The 23,872-nt window shown below is 37.5% G+C and overlaps 1 protein-coding gene across 1 annotated transcript in view; it reads left to right on the top strand.

Annotated features, from left to right (window-relative positions):
* Positions 1-1,165: 1,165 nt before the first annotated feature.
* Positions 1,166-23,872, top strand: part of LOC121320632 (retinoic acid-induced protein 2-like) — a 30,314-nt gene continuing 7,607 nt past the window's right edge. Inside the window, exon 1 of the mRNA XM_041259139.1 lies at positions 1,166-1,490. The gene's annotated coding sequence lies outside the window, so the exon portion shown is untranslated. The remainder of the gene's footprint in view (positions 1,491-23,872) is intronic.

Raw genomic sequence — 23,872 nt, 5'->3', positions numbered from 1 at the left:
ACATCTCCTATGGGATACGTTTCCAGACACTGAAGAAGGCTAATAGAGTCAGTGCTGTCTGTTGTAGGTAAATAAATAAATAATACTATTTTACCACCCTTTTCTTTTATAATAGTGTGGTCGCTGTTTTCTATGTTAATTGTTACAAACTGTATCTTACTGCTCTATTGAATGAATATCCCAGAGCCCCAGACAGACACATGTGGGTCCCTCAGTTTTACACTTTTTTGAATTGGTACATCACTGCTGAGAGCTGATATTACTTTCCTGTTACTTGCTTCAGCACTACCGCTGAATTATTTTAAGGCAGACCAGACCAGATAAAAATGTGATTCTTTTGTTGAAATAGATGAGTTTCTAATTGAGAAGCATTTTCTAAAGCTGGATGTGTCCCTGTGGACAAAATGAAAAAGGGATGAATGTCCTACTGTAATTTGGAAACAGGATTTAATATCCTTAACATGGCTGTCATGAAGGGACGTTTGTCCTATGTCAGTGATAAACAGTGGGTGTGGATACTTTATTAAAAAATGTTAATAAAGACGGCTTATTATGAGGCAATCAAAACAGCTCAAGCATGTGACTGATCACATGATCCACTGTGCAGTATCAGGGATGGAAATAAGACTCCCATTAGGATAGCTACAAGAATTGAGGGGAACCTCATCTAAAACATTTTAACAACCAGTAACAATTCTACAGCCAGTAAGAAACCCATAAAACACTAATGGCAGTAGTTTAACATCATGGCTGGAGAAAGATACATATGTATTTGTATTGGCCTTAAGTTTAGAGAAAGGGAAATTACGAATTTGTTTTGTGCAAGTTGACACCAATGTAACCTGGGGTCCTTAAGTCGTACTTGTAGTACAGTCTCCCAACCACAATTTATAAATCAAACAAAATAACGTGTTATCGATTTATAAACAATGTCATTTCAACAGAGAAAATACGGATGACGTCATCGTGGTTCGTCTAGCTGGTCCAATTTATGCGAGGTCACGAACCATTCTCTTTTTATTATCAATCTGTTCCCAGTGAAGAAAAACAACTGACAGGTGAGAGAGGCTGACAGGTTTGGCAGCCGAGTTACCTTGCTGTGCTCTGGCGCGTCAGTGCTGTTGCTGCAGCCTGCCGTCGCTGTACCACAGAGAGAGCAGGGAGGAGGACCGGTGGCTTGGGTGGTGCGTGCGCAGATCACTGGATTACATTCCCCGTTTACTTCTAGAGCGAGCTGCTGCTGAGACCCTTGTCATGGTTTGAATAGAGGTGATCACCCAACGACAGCTATTATTGGACTCGTAATCTTATTTGAAAATCCAAATCACCAAGATGCAAAATTCCGCAAGCATTTGAATAAATACGAAATTACAGTGCTGGACGAACCGTTTGATCACGACAGCAAGTGATGACTGGCCAGTTTAGGTGCACCACTGGCATTCTAAATTAATATTTTCATTGTCCAGGCTTCAAAAGAAAATACCGCAAAGGTAAGGAACAATGTTGACTATTTTGTACATGTTGTCTCAATATTTATAAAATGTGGAATGTGCTGTCATTCTGATTCTAATCAGAATTTAAACGCTTCCTAAACAAACGTGTCGGGTTATTTTAGAACGAACCGACCCATTGCATAAAAAAAAGTCCAACCCAAAAGGGACAATAACACATTTTGATGTCAGCGGCTAAAACGTGGTTAGTGGCTGTTCCTTTCGCAGAAGCTGTAGGTTGAATGTGGTGCGTGTCTGTTCGTGTTTATTATGATGAGGAAACGTCGTATATTTAATATATAGGTGGCGGCCCAGGTGCGTCGACACTACTGATGTGTTTTTAAACTAAAAAAACAAAACAACAAAAAACAGTAACTCTGAAAAGACCCGAGTTCTTTGTAAATCATAAGCTTTATTTTAAGTACAAAAACCTGTAAACTGTTACTTTGTGCTTACAACAACAAATGAAGACCAAAAAAGGAAATAAAATCGTTATGATGGAAGATGCGTATTCGGTCTAAATTATGGAGTAGCACTTACTCAGACAGTATTGGTACAAACAGTGCAGGCTATTCAAAACACAATTTCTTGGTAGTACAGTATTTAAAACAAAAAAAAACAAAAAAACACCAGTGTTTTGGGGAGAAATTAAACATCCCCACAGTTGCTGTTTCTGGTTGAAATATTGCCACACGGCTGTATTGTTTTGAAATGAGAGGTCTCCAGAGCGGGTCTTGGCCACAGTTAGACGGATGTATCTTGAGAAGACCTGGGAAGGTAGTGCCAGGATAAGAGCAGCAACAAAACCCGTAACGTGCTACACAATCTCAGCGGTCGCGTGAGGAGATATAGTTGGGTTTTTCAATTTAACGCATTTTTATATTTTATGTGTGTTTTTTTAGGCAAACATCCTCTTGGTGCAGGATAGGTGAGCTACACTGATGCCATCTTCATAAAGCCCCCTCTTTTATAAAGGATACTGTAGTTGGATGACTCCAATACTGTATAATGAAAGAGACCAGAAATGTGCCTGATTATATTTTCAATAAGTTAATGCCCTTTTGACTATATGAAATACAGGATACTAACCTCATAATAGCATGGGGCTGATGAATAAATGCAAAACAAAAGTGGCAGCAGTGTTGGCACCCATTCACAAATTGCAGAAGCCCCTTTTTTGGGTGAGGTAGGGGATACATTAGTTCTGCACTCGTTGTAAATTTATAGTATTTGGAGTACCTCTGTATGTAATATAAGAGTGGATCATTCATTTTTTAGGGATACCAAGATATTTAGTGACAAAAGGGTCTGTGATATGTAAAATGGACAATACTAGAATAATATATACATATTGAGCTGTATTTCAGAGATATAATTGTAATTTGAATAATATATACATATTGAGCTATATTTCAGAGATATATAGAATTGATATATAATTGCTATAACCTTCTACATAGTGTATATTTCTTTTACATGTGGGTAAAACAGCTACTGAGCTGCACTATTGTATATATATTCTCTACTAGGCTGCAATCAAACAGTGCGCTAAAAAATCAGACAGTAACCAACAATGATTTATGATTATGAATCAATGCAAGTACTGTTAAGTTTTAATTTCTGTTGTTAAAAGACTGTTAAAAGAGCACAGTTTAGATCAATAAGTCTGGTGATTCTATTTTTAAAGCAAACAAGCGTTCATGGCATGTGATTTACCACATGGTCATAAATAAAACATTGGTGGCACAGAAGCAAATGTTAGTTTAGCAAACATCCAAGACTTTATTCTCGTTTTACATTTTCCTGGTAGTTAAGTGGTACAGTATAAGGTATAGTCTTCAAAACATTTGTATCCACTCTGCTTATGTCTCTGAATAGAGTAGTCATGTTTTTATTTGGTCATAAAAGTGTCTAATTGAGGTTAATCAATAAACCTATTCAGCAGTTCAGGACATTACTGCACAGAAGAGAAAAACAAAGACATTTACCACAGCTAATAGGCTCTGAGCTTTTGGCAGCTGTGCTGGTTTGCAGCAAAACCCCTACATTTTTAGCTTTTCATCTCAAGAGTATGCAGCTTCAAATTACATTTTCATTTCATTCATTTACTGGCCCTTTACCATTTATGCTATTCGCAATCATTGGTTCGTATTGCAATTACTCGGATTGTTGTTTTTTTTCTTCATATTTTAGTGCTAAAGTGCTAACGAGCCTCCTGCAGTGTTTAAGTGAAACACATTACATTGCCTGCTGCATTCCGTGTTGTCCATATCACAGCTATTTTTTTTTAAAAACATATTCCTGATTGTTTTGATACTGAGTAAATGGCTGAAGATTATTTTCAACGGGGAGATGTCGCTTATACAGTTTATCATTTACAGAATACATCAGAGATGCTGTTTGCCCAACAAACTGATTATGGATAATCCATTTATATTAAATTCTGGGCTGTGGTTAACAGCATACAGCCGCTGAATGCAGATTAACATTATTAGTTATGCCTCATGAAGGTGCAAAATTACTTTAAAATGTTACTTGCTGCTCTCCATGTTACAATTCTTTTTTAAACATTGCTGATAGTTTTGATATTTTACTCCCACATCGTAGGTAAATAAACTAGGGAATTACTTATTTTTTCAACTTTTAGTTTAGTTTATTCAATGTGTGCCTGCAGGGCTAGCACAGGTACATCCCAGTAGTGTGAGCGCTAATACAAAGAGAGGTGCTCTGCTTGAAATGAGTGGCATATTGTGGAAACAGAAAAAGAGGAGGGAGTGTGATCTGGTTACACTGTGATCCTTAAAATACTTTTTTTTTTTTTTTTTTTCTGGTGAGAAATGTATTGCCCAGTTGACCCACGATGTGTGTTTCAAAATGTAAGGAAATATGTTTAAAAATAGAACGCTGTGATATGGGCAACACAGGACCCAGCGAAGGTAATGTAATGTGTTTGTTCTAAACGTTGCAGGGTATTCTGTAATGTGCTTTAACTGCTGTATGAGTTCAGTTCTCATCAGTTCTAGTTTTCTGACATTTTTTATATAAAAGTGTCCTCATATTAGGAAACTCCAGCCCCATCTGGTCCATACAGTGTATTGCCAGCAATATAAAAGGAAGCTAGATCTAAACTGGCAGATCACAGCATAATAAAAAGGTAAATGGACAGTAAAAAAAAAAAAACAGAAACAAAAGGAAATGTGCAGTTTATTTCATCAATAGGATGTGCTGTAGGGCCACCATGGACAGTCAGTGTAGCACTGATTTCACATGGAGGTGTGTGAGTCTGCAAAGCGTTTAAATTGTCCTGCATGGATACATGACCATTCCTGAATATTGTCCACCTTCAGAAACCCATAGTCATGACTCTTGGATACAGAAGCATCTATCAAACTAATTGTCTTCTATTAGATCTGCCTTTGCCCATCTTGCAACAGGGAGATGCAGGCCTGATATATTACAGAATGCATGTCAGGGATTCCATTCCATTTGCATAGTAAATGAATTGTCTGTCATCTGAGGGACAGCCCATTTACAGGGTAAAACTATCAAGGAGAAAAATGTTTCTTCTGATGCCTTCATCAGTGTAATGAGGCCATTTAGTCAAAAAATGTATCTGAGTTTCTAACAGTTTTAGCCGCCAGTTTATGACTGAGTGTGTGAAGTTGTGGATGACAGCCATTTACTTAAGTGTGAGTTACATATTGCAGGTGTTTCCTGTTTCAACTAATCTCTGTGCCTGACTGGAATATAAACCTGGACTGGAATGGTCCTTAGCCCTTTCAAGTTATGGAAACTCTAATGATAAAAAAAAAAAAAAAAAAGCGTGCGTAGTTGTAATCCAGTTTGAAGTGCAGCCATTACTGTACTCGCTGACTAAAAGTAAAACCTATTAACAGTTTGTTTTAAAAAGAGGCATCAGATAATTTTGTTAATACATTTTTTTTTTAATTATCCTGTTTTCTTTTGCTGATGTTTGCAAGCAGGCTGTATTGGTGACGTCAAACCCGGAAGAAACACACAGTACTGCGAGGTGAATTGCGCTGTTGCGCAGTTTAATAAATGAACAAACAAAACGAGACGAACGGTAAACAAACAAAACAAAAGATAAACAATAACAATTATCGTGCTGGTTAATAAGCCAGCATGTTTTAGCAATTGTTATTTTAGCAATCGTTTTTACCTCTTCTCCACACCCGTTCTCCACTCACCGAACACACAACCCTGAAACAATGAAACGTGCATCTATATATACTGTTGTGCAGGGATTCAATTACTAATTAATTATTCACTTGAATCCCAGCACGGGAACTAATTTGTGCAATCCCAGTGCTCACATGTACGTGAAGTGTTTGTGCAATCACCGTGCCTGAATACAACTATATATTTTAAATCACTTGTGGCCCCTCACATACTTGGTAGCACCAGAAGTAAGCCAATATTCAAAAGCTCTGCTGAGGTCGTGCTCCTCAAATTCAGGGCCCTCAAACTTAAGATGCATCAAATCTTGCAAGATGACGTTTTGCATGTTTTCTATACATTTAAATCTATAATGTTCATCACAGTGTCTACGGTAAATGTGTTATTATACAGACACAAGGTACTCTAATTACTCAGACGCAGAGTGTTTTTGAAAAGTTAGTAAAATTGCAATATATAAATATGTGATTTATTTGTGTATGATTCATAAGAGGCTGTATTCTCAGTCAGTTGCCAGTTGTAAGATTTTTTTTTACAGTGCGAAATGGATAAACTGGATGTGAGTATTAATTATTATTTATATAATACACACACACACACACACACGCACACACACACACACACACACACACACAGGAGCAGATGTAGGCTTGCAGCTTGACTTGTTTACTACATTCTTCGAGATACACCAAGTCTCTGTGATCCCTCCCCATCTCAACAAATGTATAACACACTTTAAGGAAATGTTTTTTTCAGTACAGTTTAGAACACATTTGCGAGTAAATTTAAGAGTAAAACTATAACAAGCAATACCTGGAGTTATAAAAATATGAAAATGTGAAAAGCTTCTGCCTGTTTTTTTCCACTTTTCGTCTTAGCTAAATTCAACTGCTGATGTACAGGTGTTTTACTTTGTTCCAGCACAGATACGAAATCCTTGCCAAATATTACTGCTGCTTTGTGGAATTCTGATTTTTCTTGTCTTAAAGGACTTGTGTATTCCTGTATTCTGCCAAAAAGTACATTCTTTCCCTTCACTGAGAAATAAATAAATAAATAAACACATGCCATGAGATTTAGTCTCTGAATAATAATAATAATACGATACTGTACAGATAGCCTAATCTCATATGTAATTTTGTTTCTATCATTTAAACGTATTTGTCAGTCTTCACATTTTAATAGTTTCACAATCGATTGGTTGTGCATGCCCAATAAATAACTAATATTGCTTCTATTCAAATCTATTTAAAAAGCATAATCATTTTAATATATTCCAAAGTAGTGTTCAAATAATAAAAAAAAAAATGTAAATGGCAACTCTTGCTGTCCCGGTCGTCGGGCAATATGAATTTCACACCCCTGGAGTGGGTCTTATGCTTTTACTTGTTTTGATAAGTCTGTTTAAGATGCTTTGGCTTGAGTTCAAAATATGTTTTTTAGTTCTAGATGTAGAAGATTTAGGCCTGTTCACTGTCTTTATTTTAGTACACCTGCGCCATCTAGTGAGCACCAACTGCAGATCAGGTTTTTATATTGCTTTTGCATTGCTAACCCAGAAAAGGTGTTCGCTAGAAGGCACTGGCACTTAATAAGATAAGGACAGTTTGGATGAGCAGAGGAGGAAACAGAAGGGAAATAATATATTAATAATGGTGCAGTAGTATTTAGGTACACCTCGGTTTCAATCGTTAAGCTAGACCCTTCACATTAAATAATGGATGATCAAGATCTATGTGTTAACTGTGGAAACTGATGAAGATGCCACACTAAGGCCTTGTCCACACTATGCCTTTAAACGGTATTAGGTGCTTTTAAAAGTGCTAAATAAGCATAGTGTCTACACTGCGCAGTCTTTAATACCGTACTCGAGAACTGGGCTCGGGGTAGTCATGAGTCCCGTTCTAAATGAGATCGCATCAGGTAGTGCGGTTTGTCAGAAGTGTGGACGTTGTAATACCAAACTGCATCCTCCAATATCCCAAAATGCTTTCTGATATGTTTTGGCGCTTGGACATTACAAATATACTACGCAGAACAGATGTCTGAAGGAGTTGAGAACGACTTTCAATACTGCGGTACCTTATACAATTTCTGAGGCTTGTTGTAAAATGGTGGATCGTGGAGCGACGTGATCAGATGTCCTATTTGCACAGGTTATGCTTTTGCAGGGAATCCATTGATTTATCCCTTTTAGAATGAGAGATAAAGTGCCATACTCTAGTTAATATGTTTTCATTGATGCTCTACAGTACATGATTGCAATGAAGTCCTGCTTATGCACTGACCTTTCTGTAGCTATTGTTCATGAGAATGATGTAACGATAATGCTCACAGAAACTGGCCCTGCATTTCGCTAAAACAGTTAAATAAAGATTGTAAATAGACATGCAGTGTTTATGACAGCACATCACACCCTCTGACTTTTATAATATTCAAACTACATATTCAACTGTGTATTAGGTATTTGTTAAACATTGTTTTGGTATATTTATCCAAATGTCTTTAATGGGATTGCTCATATAGCTCTACAGTCATATTGACCCAGGATAAATCGCTGGGTAGCTATCTAAACATCTTGCAGTGTGCTTCTAATGAAAGCTTTATAGCAGCAGTATACTGTATAATGCCACGCTCTACTATCATGGACCTTGTGTTTCACTCTGGTGGTGTAGCTGCAATTGGTTTTAGGGAGAGAGAAACCAAAAGAGAAATATCAGAAGGGTTATGTGAAAGGATGAGCATCTGCACCATAGAACAAATAAAATTTGCAACCACAAGTTTCAAAGCAAGTTCTGTATTTAAATCACCTTGGTTGTCAAAGCAAAAAAGTTACTTCCCCTTTAATACTGTATACCTCTGGCAGTGGGGGTTTTAGATGTACTTTGGGAACAACTCACTCTGTTGTGAGGAAACTTGACATGAGCATTGATTTACTAGGTTATGATGAACCACTTTTGAATAAGATCTGGTTGGGCTAATAAAGCCTAAAGTTTTACAACCATTTGAAATGAATCGTTGCACCACATACAGTACATGTTGATCACAGTAACCTAACGGTACATGTCGTTATTGAAGGCTATATGATAGGGATTATGTCCACTGTATGCATGGGCGTTTGTTTTGCTTTTTTAAACTGAATTCAAGGTATTTTTTAAATAAACACAGGAACAGTATAAGAAGACATCGAAACCGGTGTGTTTTATTTCTGCCTGTGGTCACTGTGATGCAGTTACACAGTTTGCATCATGAAATAATAACTTCTTCCGGATTTGTTTATGTTTTTTTGGCCCCAGTCTGGCCGAATGTACTGCAAGTCTGAATTCTTTTGTAGATTAGAATGGGAATTAGATTGTTTGATTTGGATTGGGCATAAAATAGAAGAATGCTACTCATGCTTTGTACTCTTCTTTGTCAGCTGCTGTGATTTACTGAAAACCAATCTTGACAGCCAATACAGTGCACCAGGCACTGAACTGACCACTCTCCCGCAGCTGCAAGGAATCTATTTTAAAATGCGACCAGAATACAGAGTACATTCATTCGTCTGATTTAGGCAAAATCTACAAACTGCAGAATTACAGAAATCTTTTGAGCATAGAATATATTTAATTTCTATCATCAAGAGATTTCTATAGTCAACAGATTTCTGTACCATCTAAAATGTTCTACAGAAATAGACCTCTACCTGTTCTATGTGGAATACGGTATGCTGATAGGATTTCTATTAGTTACTAAACAGTTCTTTACTGTATATGCATATGGCATAGAAAACTACATTGCTATGTATTTGTATAACATTATATGGGAAGGCTTAAAGGAGTACAAACTAAGGTTTTAAATGAGATTTCTTCTTATTAACACTATTGATTTAAACTTCTGTTGCAGATCTTTTTGGCTGTTTGCTTGTATTGCATAAAGAGGCACAGAAGTGGTGGCGGAGCATTTGTGTCTCAGGCTGCTACTTGGAATAGAACCCGCCTGGTATACAAAATGTAATAAAAACAACAATATTAAATAAAGACAAGCTGAAAGGAAGGAACTAAAACAGAGCAGCGCTGACATATTGCATTGTTGAAACATTAAAGTCAATTTGTTGTACTAGCTGATAATACACATCCCCTGCATCCACAGGCAGTGCATTAGGTTAATGGAGACTGTGCACTTTTGCGTTAGATCTGATGACTGCAGTACATCTGTGTTGTAGTCATCTCTTTAGTAATGGACAAAAAATGGTTGAAGAAGAATGTTAAAAAAAAAAAAGATGCCTGTGATGCAAATGCAAGGCAGTTATGGACTTCCAGGCAGTCAGAGCTGGGAGGATGATATCGAAGCGGTCTAAGGGTCAGGTAGGGTTTGTATAAGCAGCTGTGATGCAGAACACCTATTCAGCTCCCTGGAAGCGCAGCGTCTTGCTCTGTCAGTCTGCCATAGTATCTTATGGAGGTGCATTCTTATGTGTCACACTGTAGAGCTGTATCCTGAGAACTGCTTCTCCACATATGATTAGACTTGTTCAGGACATTGTTTTATACAGGTTACTGAGAGTACTAGAATATGGGGATATAAGGAGATGCCTGTCTGTCTGTCTTTCCCCATGTACATATGTCACACTTACTGTGAACGGTAGGAGATCAGTGGTCAGCTAGCTTAGATTAAAATGAGTTACATTTTGTATAGGATATTAAAGATATGCATTGTTACAGTAGGAATTAATGAATTGTGCATTTAAAAAACAAACAAACAAAAAAAAAGAAACATGTTTTTTCAGGTGTGTGAGATTTCTGTTGTGGTCATTTTAGCATACAGTTTTATCTCTATAAAACTGTATGCTAAAATGACCACAACAGAAATGGCTGGTGGTAACTTTTACTACTATAAGTGTAGCTGTTCCTTGAAGGGTTAGAAACTGATTCCTTGGTAACAGTTTCTTCATGAATGGGCTAATATAATTAGATCAGTCACTCTCAATTGTAACTTAATTAATAGACTTAAGTACCAATAACGTTAGCAATTAGTCCTTTAACTTCCTGGATTCTTGTCACGCCATGTAAATCACAATATAATTTAATCTGAAAATGACCTTTTAAACATTGGCTTAGCTGACCATTACTGGAACAGCAGCCATGTTGACATGCAAATGCCAGTTCAATGAGCTAATTAGTCCCTACTTTCTATTTTATTAAAGAATTGAATGTTTTGGTTCATTAGATTTAAAGAATTGAATTATTGAATCTTCATAACAAGATACTACCCCATTATAACGCGACCCGTTATAGTGCAGAATCGGTTATAACATGGTAAAGTCACGGCTCCCATTTCCCCCAAAATGCAATTTGACTCACAAACGTTGGGTTTTATTGTTGTTTCACATTACCGTATTTAATCCCATTTAAGTTAAAACAGGGACATATAGTACTTATAAAGCTCCCATGCTTGTACTATATATTATTTTTTTCTTCTAAAAGTAAAAACAAACTGTCCGTTAATGTTACAAAACAAGTATGAAGCAATACAAGTGTGTATAAACATCCTTGGATTCTGTGTTGTTTATTTACAGTTTACAACATTTATTCTAAAAAATATACAATTTAAATAAGAGTGCTGTAAACTTTAAACTGGTGGATTAGCAGTTTCTATTATACTGTTTATATTGTAATGACCCGGGATTTACACTGTTACACGACTGGTCTACTGACCGTGTGTGTGTGTGTGTGCCACGTATGCGTGCATGCGTGCGTGTGTCTGTGTATAGGTAGGGAAGTGATAAGCTTGCCTCAGCCGGCACTGTTTGACATCTGGGCAGGCGAGGACACCAAAGCCCACTTCAACACGGACCGAGCTGACAGCTGAGTCAGACAAGCGGCAGTTGTTTTTGGTATGGCCCAGAGTGACAGGGGTCAGGAATAATCATCCCAATAAACTGTGGATTCGAGTACCTGCAGATTGTGTGTGTGCCTCCTTTCTTCATTTTCCACGGTACGCTACAATATTAATTTGGCCATTATAAATTCATTGGGAACAGAAATGCCAATATTAAGGTGAAAGCAAATAGCGCGTCCATAATCTCCAATTATGGACCCAGACAACCATGTTATAACAGATAGCACTGTATGTTGTTCCTTTCATTCAGCAATTTAGTACAATTCTGGCCAGGGTCAGATTGTAAGTCTTTGGTAGACCGAATGGACTAAAAATGTGCCAGTGGTAAATACTCACAGGTGTAAATTGTAAAGCAGTTTTAATGCTACTGAATATACAGCGCCTTTGGATCATTGACAGGTGCTATACAAACATATTTTGTGTTATAGTACTGACAGCCTTTTTAAATATAAAAGACACAATTTTACAATATGAATCCGTTTCAGTATGCAAGGCTGTGTATTAAAATAAATGTTTTCCTACTTGAGATTGTCTGTTTGGGCAGTATGTATTATTATAGTTTGTAAAGATTTAGTCTAATTTCACAGTCGCATGGCATAAGAGAAATGGGCCTGCGATTATGCAGTTGATTTTTATGATGTTGGGATTAATGTAATTTCAATCAGGAAAACTCATGCTATAGAAACCACAATATTTATTAAAGCTTAGACAAGACAGTACAACATTATACATATGTTCATTACATCTGTGGCCTTTGGCCTTGCCTTTCGTGGTACCCCTGCCCATAATTTTGTTTGCTGATAGTGGAGAGACTGACTGTAGGGAAGCCATGGCAACAGGGACAGGATAGCTTGGAGACTGGAGAGGCGGCAGACTCCTTCATTTCTTCTGTTTTAAACGCCCGATTCTTTCCAATGGCAGGAGCCTTGACTAGAAGATAGCCAGTTGCTTTTCCAAACAGGTTCAACCAGTAAGGCATAAATATAAGCCTGTTCCAAACATCTCTGCCTACATAGACTGAATGCGCTGCAGAAAGCCATGCTGTGAGACACAATTAAACAAGGAAAGGTTGTAGCTGTGGCCGTGATCCAATCGGAGTACCAGCAGTAAAGCTGTTGAACTAAATCCAAGTCTGCATATAAAGCCCCCTGCTACAGAAGATCAATTTGAAGTCCACCAGTGATTTCATGATCCAGAGTCAAATTGATCATCTGTGACATCAACCATACCATGGCCCTATGATAGACTCCCTTTAACAGACAGAGTACTATAAAGACTGTACTGTACCGGCATAGGCAGGAATTGAATGTAGAGGTGAGGTATGATATGAATGCCAGCTCCCTCTTGAGCTGCCAACCCAAGAGCTGTCAACTCAAGGCTGATCTTACTGTATTACAGTTTTGTCAGCTTTTGAAAGAAAATCACTTGAGCATGAAATCTAATGCCAAGTCACAACATGGAACTAAAATGTAAACCTGTGGCGATTAAGTCTGCTTTGTGAAAGGGTTGAGTTTATGCATGAATATGAGGGCAGTGAGCTGAAGAAGAGGTTGTCTTAAATGATCCTGACAGGTTTAGGTTTTTGTAAGAGGTTTTTAATTCAGCCCTTTTTCTGACTGAATGTAAAGCTGTTTAGCTTGTGCCATTAGTTGCTGTAAAAAAGGTGTTTACAAGTGTTATAGATAACACTGTCGATAGGGTGCAGGGCTGCCATGGAGAGCTAGGGTATAAGTGACTCAGCGTGATGAGCATGCAAGGTGTTTAAAGTAAATGTAGCTACTGTAATAAAATAGTTTCTTAAGATTTCTCATGTATGCAAATCTATTCATTTTATAGGTCTCAAATGTGCAGTTATGAAACAAATACATTTATTTTAATTTCAAAACATGATGATCTCTGGTACAGCACTAAGTTAAAGAAAATTCTGTTTGGAAGCCATGCTTTTTGACTGTCTTGTACTTCCTGGGTCATTTCCCCCGGAGACCGAAATTGTCTCCACCCCTTCACTGGCTTCTTTTCTGTCAGTAACCAATCAGCTGCTTCCCCTGTTGGCTGACATGCCTTCAGACAGTAACATGCTTTTGCCTAGAAGAAACTGCTGAGGTGAAATGACCCAGGGTGTACAAGTACAAACAAATAACCCAAGGAAAAGGAAAAGACATAGAAATTGAGAGTTTCCTGTAACCTAAAATAGCACCAGATGTCATGTTTTCAAATTAAAATACATATGTGCTATAACAGGAGTTTCTTTTAAAACAGCACATTTGGCACATGTAGCTGGTAGAAGTGAAAAATGGCTAAGATTTATGGAATTATTTTCTTTGCTACAATTTAAAATGGGAAGGAGAAAATATTTCTCTCCTAAACATTGCAGTGTTTTCAGTTCTTGCTCCCTCCAGCAACAATGCTGGCGCTCAGATTGAAACGAGTAGCATATTGTGGGAACAGAAAACCAATATTTTAGCAGGAGGGACAGTGATCTGGATACACTGCAATCCTTAGAAGACTTTTTTTTCTCCTGCAAAAACTCCTGAGTACAATATGTTTAAACATGTAAGTCTGCAATACAGACGACGTGGAATCCAGCAAAGGTAACCTAATGCGTTTCTTATAAACTGTGCAGGGTGTTCTCTAACATGTAAACTTTGTTGCTATAGGAAACAGGCTACATGGGAGCTGGGATTGGAAGATGCTATCAACTTGTTACCGAGATGCTATTGTGTTATTTTTGTCAAGACTCTTGATTATCAATCAGTGACAAAGAATGACAATTCATTCCAGAAGGCGCAATGGGCATTGACAGTATTTATTTATTTTTTTTTACTTTACTATGCTATAACTAGGGCTTCTGTTTTTCGGGTTTTATTAATTTCATTTTTCGGTGTTTGGCTGTTTTCTGTCACAATATGTTTAGTAACTTGACAGTACTTGCAGTCTTCAATTGTACCTTCTTTCCTTTGCTGTCTTTCACAACAAAATCCTTGTGGTCATGGGCATATGGGGTTTTTGTGTGTCCATGCATTTATTTACATTTCACCACAATTTGCAATTCTGTTTTAAAATCTCTTTATCTAACTAATACAGATTTAAATCCTATGAAGAAGCCTTCTAATTGTAATCTTGTTTTTAGTCTCGCAAGTGGAGTCTCCAATAGAAATGTAGGAATTTGCTGCCACTCGGCAGTTGGGGCGGGTTTAAAGTATTCAGAACGAATCAATGTTAGGTACAAGTCAGGAAGGAGGGACATTGCTCAACTGCACTGGGAAAGGTAGTTTTTTAAAATTTTAATGGAACGGGATGAGGTCAATGTGAATTGAGTAACCATTTCTGGTGTTTTTTCTGTGTTTATTGGATATACACCGAATTTGTTATTTTTTTGTATCTGGGTTGTTTTATCGTTTTTTTATCGGTTAAAACTGAAATCAGAAGCCCCGGTTTTAACCTCCATTGCCTTACTGAACTGTCAGCATGTATTGCATGATACAAATAAAAAACACATTATGCAAATCTCAAAAAAGCTTTGAACAAACTTTGATTTACAGTAGTTTGTCACCACGTGCGACAATAGGCAAATATCTGTCTCTGTCTAGGTTAGTTGAGTAACAGCATGCACAGACAGCTAGGCCAGGATTTCCTCATGGAATGTTCAATGGTAGGCCTGTAAAAATAACTGTTTTTGTAAAAACGGTTCTGCCAAATACATAGCTGCCAGTTCAGTAATGGAGTGAGTTCAGTGCTCTGGACATCACAGCATGCGTTTGGATCTCATCCTGGATTAATTCCCAGCAAGCAGACACCTCTACTAGCAGCCTCTAAAAATACAATCGGCTAAATTAGTGGGATGCAGCAAGAAAAGAAAAAAATTCAAAGGATTTGCGCTATAAATGCATCTCTTTATTGGGTTTGCCTTTAATATATATCAGCTTTTGGAAGCTTTCTCATCAGTTGGGTCCAACCAGGAAAGCTTGCCATTGATTTGAAAACCAATATGAATATAATCAAGTACAGCCCTGACGTACTGGCAGAAGTGTGGTAGAAGAGACCGATACAAATGACTACCTAAAACATGAAGCAAAGAGGGTCAAAACAAAACCAGATGGATGCTATTTATTGATGTTTGACTAGAAAAGCATGGTGTACAATAGAGACACCAAGGAGAAGTCTAGGAGTGCAGTGATGCTGCAGATGAGTTATTGCAATGGGTTTACAGCTAATTCAATATTATTAAATAATCACATTGTAATAGTAAATGCACTGTGAGCTATTTGAAATCTGTTCTCGTTCTAGGTTAAGGAAAGCTCTCAGTTGGCAGCATGTCTTACTTTCAGGTAGTTTACTTCTTACAATAGCTTATTTCAACTGGAGAGTGAAATTCTTTCCAGTCCTTAAATGCAGTAAACAACCAACTGCTTCCCCCAATAGCTGACATGCTTTGCAACCAACAACATGCTTAGACACTACTGAGGTGACAAGGAGAAACAAAGACACCACTTTTATGTAAATGGGATGTCACTCCTGTGGATGTTTATGACCTACACAGTTACTCACAAGATTAGTATTATGGCAGGATTTGTCTATTTCTTTTCTTTGTCATTTTATAATAGTGTTTTCATATTGTTTCTAAAAATGCACGACATGACTAGTAATGAGTGCAGTGTTCTGTGTCTGTTTGAACTTTCATCCTCATAGTTAATAATGTGTTGAATTAAACAGCAAACCTAAATGGGTTAAATGTACAAAAATACGTCATTATTATGGTGCCTTGTGACACAAATATAATGAGTTCTGGTTGTAAATCTCCCTCCTGACCTGTGAGGGCACTAACTAGCGAAACGGGAAGTCTTTGGACAGACTGGCGAGTTCATTTCCAGGGTCGGGAAGTCGGTCAGCCTGGAAGAAGGCAAGACTGTTGCAGGAACGTATTGACCCGGAAGGTAAACAATGTAGCAGCTGCAGGCATTAGAGACAGCTGCAGTCGTTTACCAAGGGGTCATGAGTGTTAGCATAAATGGGACGGAGAATCGTAAATCTTTTCCTTCGCTTGGTTTGTGTTATCAACTGGAAGGAGATGTAGAGAAAAGCGTACTAGAAATATTTGTGAGTGTTTTGTTTGTTTGTTCATGTCTGTTTAAGTAACTGTCTGTGTTTGTATATCGCTAGACGGCTAAACATGAATCCGGAGCTGTTGCCTTGGGCCAGCACACAAAACCAGATCAGCACTGCACTACAGTCACAGAAAATAACCTGTTATCACCGACCACGAGCACTACTGCATGCACCCAGGACTGGTGACCGTGTTTGGTATTATTGTTGGGTAGATAAAGTGTTTATTGTTTGGGCTGCAACCCGTTATTATTATTAGCTCCGTGCATTACACATTGGTGTGTATTGCTGGGGCTTATTCTTTTGGTTACCAGACCCGGATTAAAAATAAAACCTTTTCCAAACCAGATTACACTTGTCTGTGATTATTCCTGCACTGCATCACCTCTGCACCTGTTCACAAATAGCAGCCACTTTGCCACATGTCTGCATTGTAAAACAGTGCTAGGTCTTTAGAGATTAAATAATATGCCATAGCCCAGATGCATTTGGCAGTTCTGTGCTGCTACAAGCAGTCCAGATAAGCTGCATACCTGCCTTTTTTACATATTAAAAAATGTGAAATACGCACTAAATTTAATTGTAATGCATAAAAATATGCATTGCAATTTTGCTGCACAGCTTGTCTGCCTCCCTTAAAACTTCTACTAAAAACTACGTCTCCCAGAATACAATGTCTTCAGTTACTAGGAAACAGAACACAAGAAAAACCAACCCAACAAACATTATCCAGTCTCTGGCTAGCCCTGTTGTCTTTGCAGCCAATCACAGTAAGAATAAGAAAAATTCCAAGCGACACAGGTTGAAGTATAAACACCCCAGTCCAGCTACAAACCCAACTGGAACCATCGTCAAAGGCAACCGCTAAAAAAAGGTGCCTGTAATATTAAACAAACTGTTTTATAACTTAGTACTGCATTTCATTAGTTTATTATCTGTATGGCTTTATATTGAAGTCTTAACATGTTCACTGAGTTCAAGAATTTAATGTTAAAATATAAGTACTGTTTATGTGCTTCTTATATATGTTCTGTTTCTGTGGTTATCTTCATATCTAAGTCATATTGGCTGTGGTCAATAAAGTGAATAAGAATAGCTGATGTCTCTAATTTTATTTAATACTAAGTTTTAGTACAGTGGTTCAAAGTAACATTGCAGTTAAAAAGGAAGGTGCTTTTTTAATGCCTACCCCATTACCATTAAAGGTTGTACAGTATTTAATTAAAATTACTCATGACTTAAAGGTAATACATTTTACTCTGTAAGTGTTAAAATTAGAGAGTATGTTACTCCCGGACTCAAAACCTTATCTGGAGCACTGGCTACTACACATACAAAATGTAAGCAATTTGCTTTGAAAGGCCACAGTATGCCAGCAGTCTTAAACATGCCCTGGTGTGTGACTGAATAGTATTTTGTGCCCAATCTAACGGAAACATGCTTTAACAATATGTATTTTACTAACCAAGCACAACTATCAAAATTTGGACAGTATATGGGAAAACGTGACCTCACATTTTTTTATTGTGGTCTAATTTTTCATGATATGATAGCTTTAGTTTTGTATAGTTGTGGCTGGGGTGTTTTACTTAGCTGAGTCTGAGCACATAAACATCACCAATCTCAAGGTCTTTTTAGGTTGACTGTTTTGTCTGTTTTAAAAGCCAGTCGATAAAACATGAATGTATAGTTTGGTCTGGTAAACTAAGCTTGAGGTGATCTGAACGTTAGTAAAACTGCATCGCATCAGGAACTTTTTTCTTGGTCACAAACACAAAAAAGAGGGAAAGTCAAGTGCTTTTGCTTAAGCTTCAACTGTTATAGGATCAAGAGTTCATTATTTTTAGCACACTTTGTGAATTATATTTCTGTGTACTTTCAGTTGCAATTCTGAATTGAATTTTAATTTTCCAGACAGGCATTCAAATAAATGGTCTGAGGTAAAAAAAATAAAAATAAAAAAAAAAAAAATTGTGAAATGTAGGCTTAATAACATAGTCCATGAGTGCAAACACTAACCACAAATTGCTGAAAAAAAAAAAAAATCACAAGGCACAACAGAGAATAATATTTAAATGGGAATTTTTTCTATAAGAAATGGACCTTGCAATGCTCCCAAAATATGCCAGGACAATATGTTTACATTCCATGATCTCCTAGCAACCGCTGCCCAGCTCTCTCTTGAACTTGCAGAGAGTTTACAGCTGCAAGTAGAAGAGAGCTAAATAAATTCACTGGTTCCATTGGCTCTACCTTTTGGCAGCACAATGCATTGCCCAATTATTTTAATTTGACCCCTGTCCATTGATTATATGGCTGACTTGAGGTTATAATGGACTGAAAATTACTTGAGTGCAGTTGTCTTGTGAACTAGGCTATATAATTATAGGCCCAAAAAATGCCCAATCATGGCATAATTTCCTTCTGTTCTTCTGTTATGCACACTGCAATGTTGAGCATTGGCCTTGTTGTGTGTAAAAGCATGCAAAGTCCATCCTCAAAATGATAGTTAGAAATTGTTAGCCCTGTACTGTGTTATTAATCTAATTAGTTTTATTTTTTTTTCTCAATAAATAATCAGTACCCTGCCACGTCACATCTCATTGTGTGTTTGCTAATGCAAGTATTTTTAAGTCTGGTCGTAGAAATGGTCAGTTTTGTAGGAATCGGCTTGTATGCAGTATTTTCACTGCTTGTGAGTTCCTGCTCCATTTGTGTTGTGAGTGATTAGATAATTTAATGTTTACCTCCAACATCCTCAGACTGATTTTATTTGTTTAAGTACGAAGCCAGAGGTGAATAGGTCAGCCTTCAATGTTGGAGCTATTACTGTTCAACACAGCATTTTATTCTCCAATTAAATATTTTCTTTAAGTGACAGGTATGGCTTATTAGCATCACTTTAACCTTCGGACTGAATGCAGGCAGGGCTGGGGGAAAAAAATAACAAAAAAACACCCTGATGTAAATTTGAACTGAAGACTTCTAGCCGTGAATTCTAATTCCCGTAATTAGTAGAAACCTGGCCAAGTTGAGTCCTTTTAATTTTGATACATTTTCATCAACTCCGTGGCAACTGTGGCCTAAATATGTACGTGTTTCCATGGGGATTGTTCATACGGCAATGGTGTTTGCTCAGTGTTTTTTTCTTTTCCTTTTTTGTGTTCTTCAGTTCAGCCTTGGTTTTTAGTGCGCTTGGTAAGGCATATCCAAGGACTGCGATAGCGGTACACTTCTGTGTCACGACCCTGATTGGACCGTGATCCATTACCCCATGTCAGTGAGGTAGTTTTACCACACCATGCTGCAGTGTTATCAATTCTGTAACTGCAGAGTCATTCCTAGTTAGTGTGAGCTGTGAATATTACTGTATTCTAATGAGGTGAGTTGGCTATGATCGTTTTGGAATTGCAGAATCAGAATGACTGCACTGAATCTGAGGCTGCTGAGCAAAATATATAGGAATCCCACACTTTCCACCTTATTCTATGTACAAATCATTAATACGTAAATGAATGGGCATCACTTGAGAATTACCCAGTACTCAACCTTAAAATTAAGATCATTAAGACCAATATTAAGAAAGTGCTTATCATCACTAAGGGCTCGATTTTGATGAAACGAGTACAATCACAGACGCAGTGGTTAAAGTCAAACACGTCTGCCCCATAGGGCGTGGCTTCTCCAAAAGTGCGATACTGATCAAAATAAAAACCCAGCGCAAGAGTGTTTAGTGTCACAGTGGCAGCACCCAGCCAATCAATGCTGAGTAGGTTAGGGAATCTGCTATCCAATCAGGGCCAGGCAACAAACCCTTTAAGAGACAGAATGCGCTTGCGTCACCACAAGGCTCTGATTTTGAATGTAGAAGTGGCGATTATGTTGCGCGGAAGTAGCACAGAGCAAGAACAACCAGCACAGAACAGCAAGTGGTAGGTCACTCGCTGAGAGACTATGTAAACCACGCTTCACAACACAGAGAGATTGCTATATTAGTATCTGTTAACATTCATTCGTCCACTGCTTCTGGTCCTGGCTATAAGCTGTGCCCTACATTATTGCTTTATGTGTATTTCCCACTGTTTTTTTTTTTGGTTCTGTGTCATAATGTGTGTTTTATGTATTCTCTCCCAGTGGCCTGGCCTTGTATGTATCGACTAGGTCCACACGGTGTACAACAATTCATCAGATATTTTCTTTATGTACCATACTTTTTGTTTCAATAAACCAATTTAGCCTAACTATGTTGTTATTTTTGTAATGCATTAATGAAAATAATATTACATACCTGATATACCCTTCCTGTCAATGGATGAATTTATAGTAACAGCAAGCATGTCATCCATGATTATTATTAAATTGTGGAGAATTTACATATTTTTCCCGGATAGGTTATGGAATAAAATTAGGATTTCGCAGACCTGTTTAAACATTAAATAAGCTGGGGTAGATAATATTTCAGAGCACTATAAAAGCCTAAAAATAGTGCTTCCTTGCTAAAGTGGAATGCTGTCTTTTTTTAAAGGCAATCATGTAACATGCCCAGCAGTTGCTGCTGACATTGTCTTTGTGTTGTGAAGACTTGCCCATTCATTGATCCACTGAATTATTTGGAAATGTAAGGCAATGCTTTGCCAAGTTATACAGATGCGGAAATCGATTAGAAACAGTCCCAAAACTCAGTTACCCTCAAGGGCATCTGGCATCCTTTAATAAAGGCTATATATATATATATATATATATATATATATATATATATATATATATATATAATATATATATGCAGCATGTTCATTGTCATGTTGTTTGTGCCATCTAAGAATTGATTTTATTAGTACCGAATTAAAAGAAAGAAAACAATCTATTCGGGGCTAAAATTCTAACTGCGTTTAAAAAGTAAGCAGTGGGTTGTTTGAAGCGAGGTGGCTGTGCTGGATCCTACCTGTAGTACTGATTTTTAAATTGGATACAACTGACAGGAATACTTTTTGTCTGCATTGACTTGCAAGTTTGTTTTCTGAAAGCTGTTTATGTTACGTTTTGTTTAGCAGCCTCTGTAGTAGTGTGTGATTCTAAATCGAAATAGCGATCGATTGTATTTTGTCCAAAGTCACATCACAAGATGTGGAAAACAATTCGCCTCAATCTGCATGTAAAGTTGCTTTGGGAAATTTCTTGACACAATCCTTAGCCAAAATATACTTTGCTTTTTTTGCTTTGTCATCCGTTTTTGGTATTTTACCTCCAATGCTGAAAACTAGATTTTAGCAACCTAAATCAAAACAATGCAGCACTGTCCCACCCCCTACTGTACAGTACAGGTCACAGAAAAGCTAGTACAGACACACTGATAGGCTGTCATGTGAACAGTAAACAAGAAAGTTAACCACTTTGGAGTATTTTTTTTAAATGGTATTTGTCTAAGAAGGCTTTTTTTTAGTTTTTTTTTACTTTGATTTTGTCTTTCTGTGTCAGTCTAAATGCACACATTTGCTACTTTGGACTAAGCTTTTTATAGTGTGTTAAATTGTTAAAGTTCCTGATTGTGCTACTAAATAAACCTAGTTTCAGCTGGGACTGTTTGGGACCCCATTGCACTGTCATCAGAATCTCTTTGGCGAATATGTTAATGAGACCACGCCCTGTGGCGATGGGGCAGACACTATATAAAGGCACAGGACATGTCTTCAGAATACCATTTCAGCGCAGTGGGTTTTTTTTACGTCTCCGCTCCATTTTTGCGCCACAGAATCGGGGGCAGTGCTGTTTGCGCTGTGATCAGAATACAGCCCTGAGTGCGAGCGCTCTATTTTAATTATCAAAGCAGCAGCCATTCATTATACAGCAACTGTAAAACATGCTTTATGTATGGTATCCTGACTTTATTAAGGGATTAATATAGAGTTAAAAGTCAGCAGCATTTGTATTGTTACAATAGAGCTTGCCGTTTGTTGTGAAGCTGAATATTAATTGGTGCAGTCAGTGAATATGGAACAAAATGAAACCTGTAGTATTCCTCTATGCAGAAGGATGACAGCTGTGCAAAAGAAGTAATGTCTGCAGCCACACAGTAGCTCTTCTCAAGTCTTGGGCTAGGTGATATATACTGTACTATATTTGACAATTCCAGACACAAAGCTTGTCACTTGGAGAGATACACTGTAGCATGTTGCTATGGTGACTGTTGTAGGAAACTAGACAAGGAGTAAAATGTAGTGCCTTGTTTTGTTTTTTCCCCCTCGTTTTCAACAAGGCGCATGAGAACTGGAGAACCAGGTTTGAGGACAGCTAGCCAGATGTCTTTGGGTGTGCACGCTAGAAAAGGTTTTCACTGACATGAATCAGTTCTGTTTACATTCCAGAGATTAAAGTAGTATTCTTTCCCCCAAAGCTGCTATTGTAACCCTAATTTGCAGTGGAAGGATGCTGTTCTGATGGGCTGGAAGTACCCAATGATGAATATCCATTACTGTGAATATCTGTTACTTCCTTTAATGCATGTACTGCTTCATGTCTGTGATTACAGTTGTTTAAACAGTTTAATCTGTTTTGACTCCCCATTGTTTCACTGGGGGTTCAATAGCTTGGTTTATATCACAGCCATTGAGCTCTGCAGACAGTTCTTGTGATTACTCCATTTTGTAACATATGCTATTTCTTTTTGTGCTACACAAAATGGCAGTATTTGGAGCAGACTGTGGTATGGATGGATGGGGCTCGACCAGCAGGGGAGTTTGGCCTCAATCTCGCTGGCTGAGCTTTGGGTTTGACCACTGAGATTTGCTTACTTGAAAATATTTATGTATTTATTTTTAACTATTTTATCTCTTTATTTTATAATAGTATGAGCTCTGATATGTATATCTTTATTGTTTTGCAATTGCTTTTTAACTAGAAAATTATTGATATTAAAAAATAAATAAATAAAAAAAATAAATGCCAGCTTTACTTTATTGTGATCCACCGTTTACAAGTACCCTAATCTTTCCTGGTATTCATCAGTGAGTAGAGAATCCTCAAAATAGTAACTACTTCATTTGAGTCGCATTTGCTATGGCATCAGAGTGCTTGGCTATAGAAGTGTTTTTGTCCTTTTAACTATTTTTAATAGCAGCTATCTGCCAAAGAGGGAGGTTATTTATATGGTGCCAGCATTCTTAATACATAATGACCAACAGTGCTTTTCTTTGTTGGATAGC

The sequence above is a fragment of the Polyodon spathula genome, chromosome 9 (assembly GCF_017654505.1).
Source record: "Polyodon spathula isolate WHYD16114869_AA chromosome 9, ASM1765450v1, whole genome shotgun sequence".
Classification (NCBI taxonomy): Eukaryota; Metazoa; Chordata; class Actinopteri; order Acipenseriformes; family Polyodontidae; genus Polyodon; species Polyodon spathula.
The sequence above is the reverse complement of the archived record's forward strand: the minus strand, read 5'-3'. Positions and strand labels throughout refer to the sequence as shown.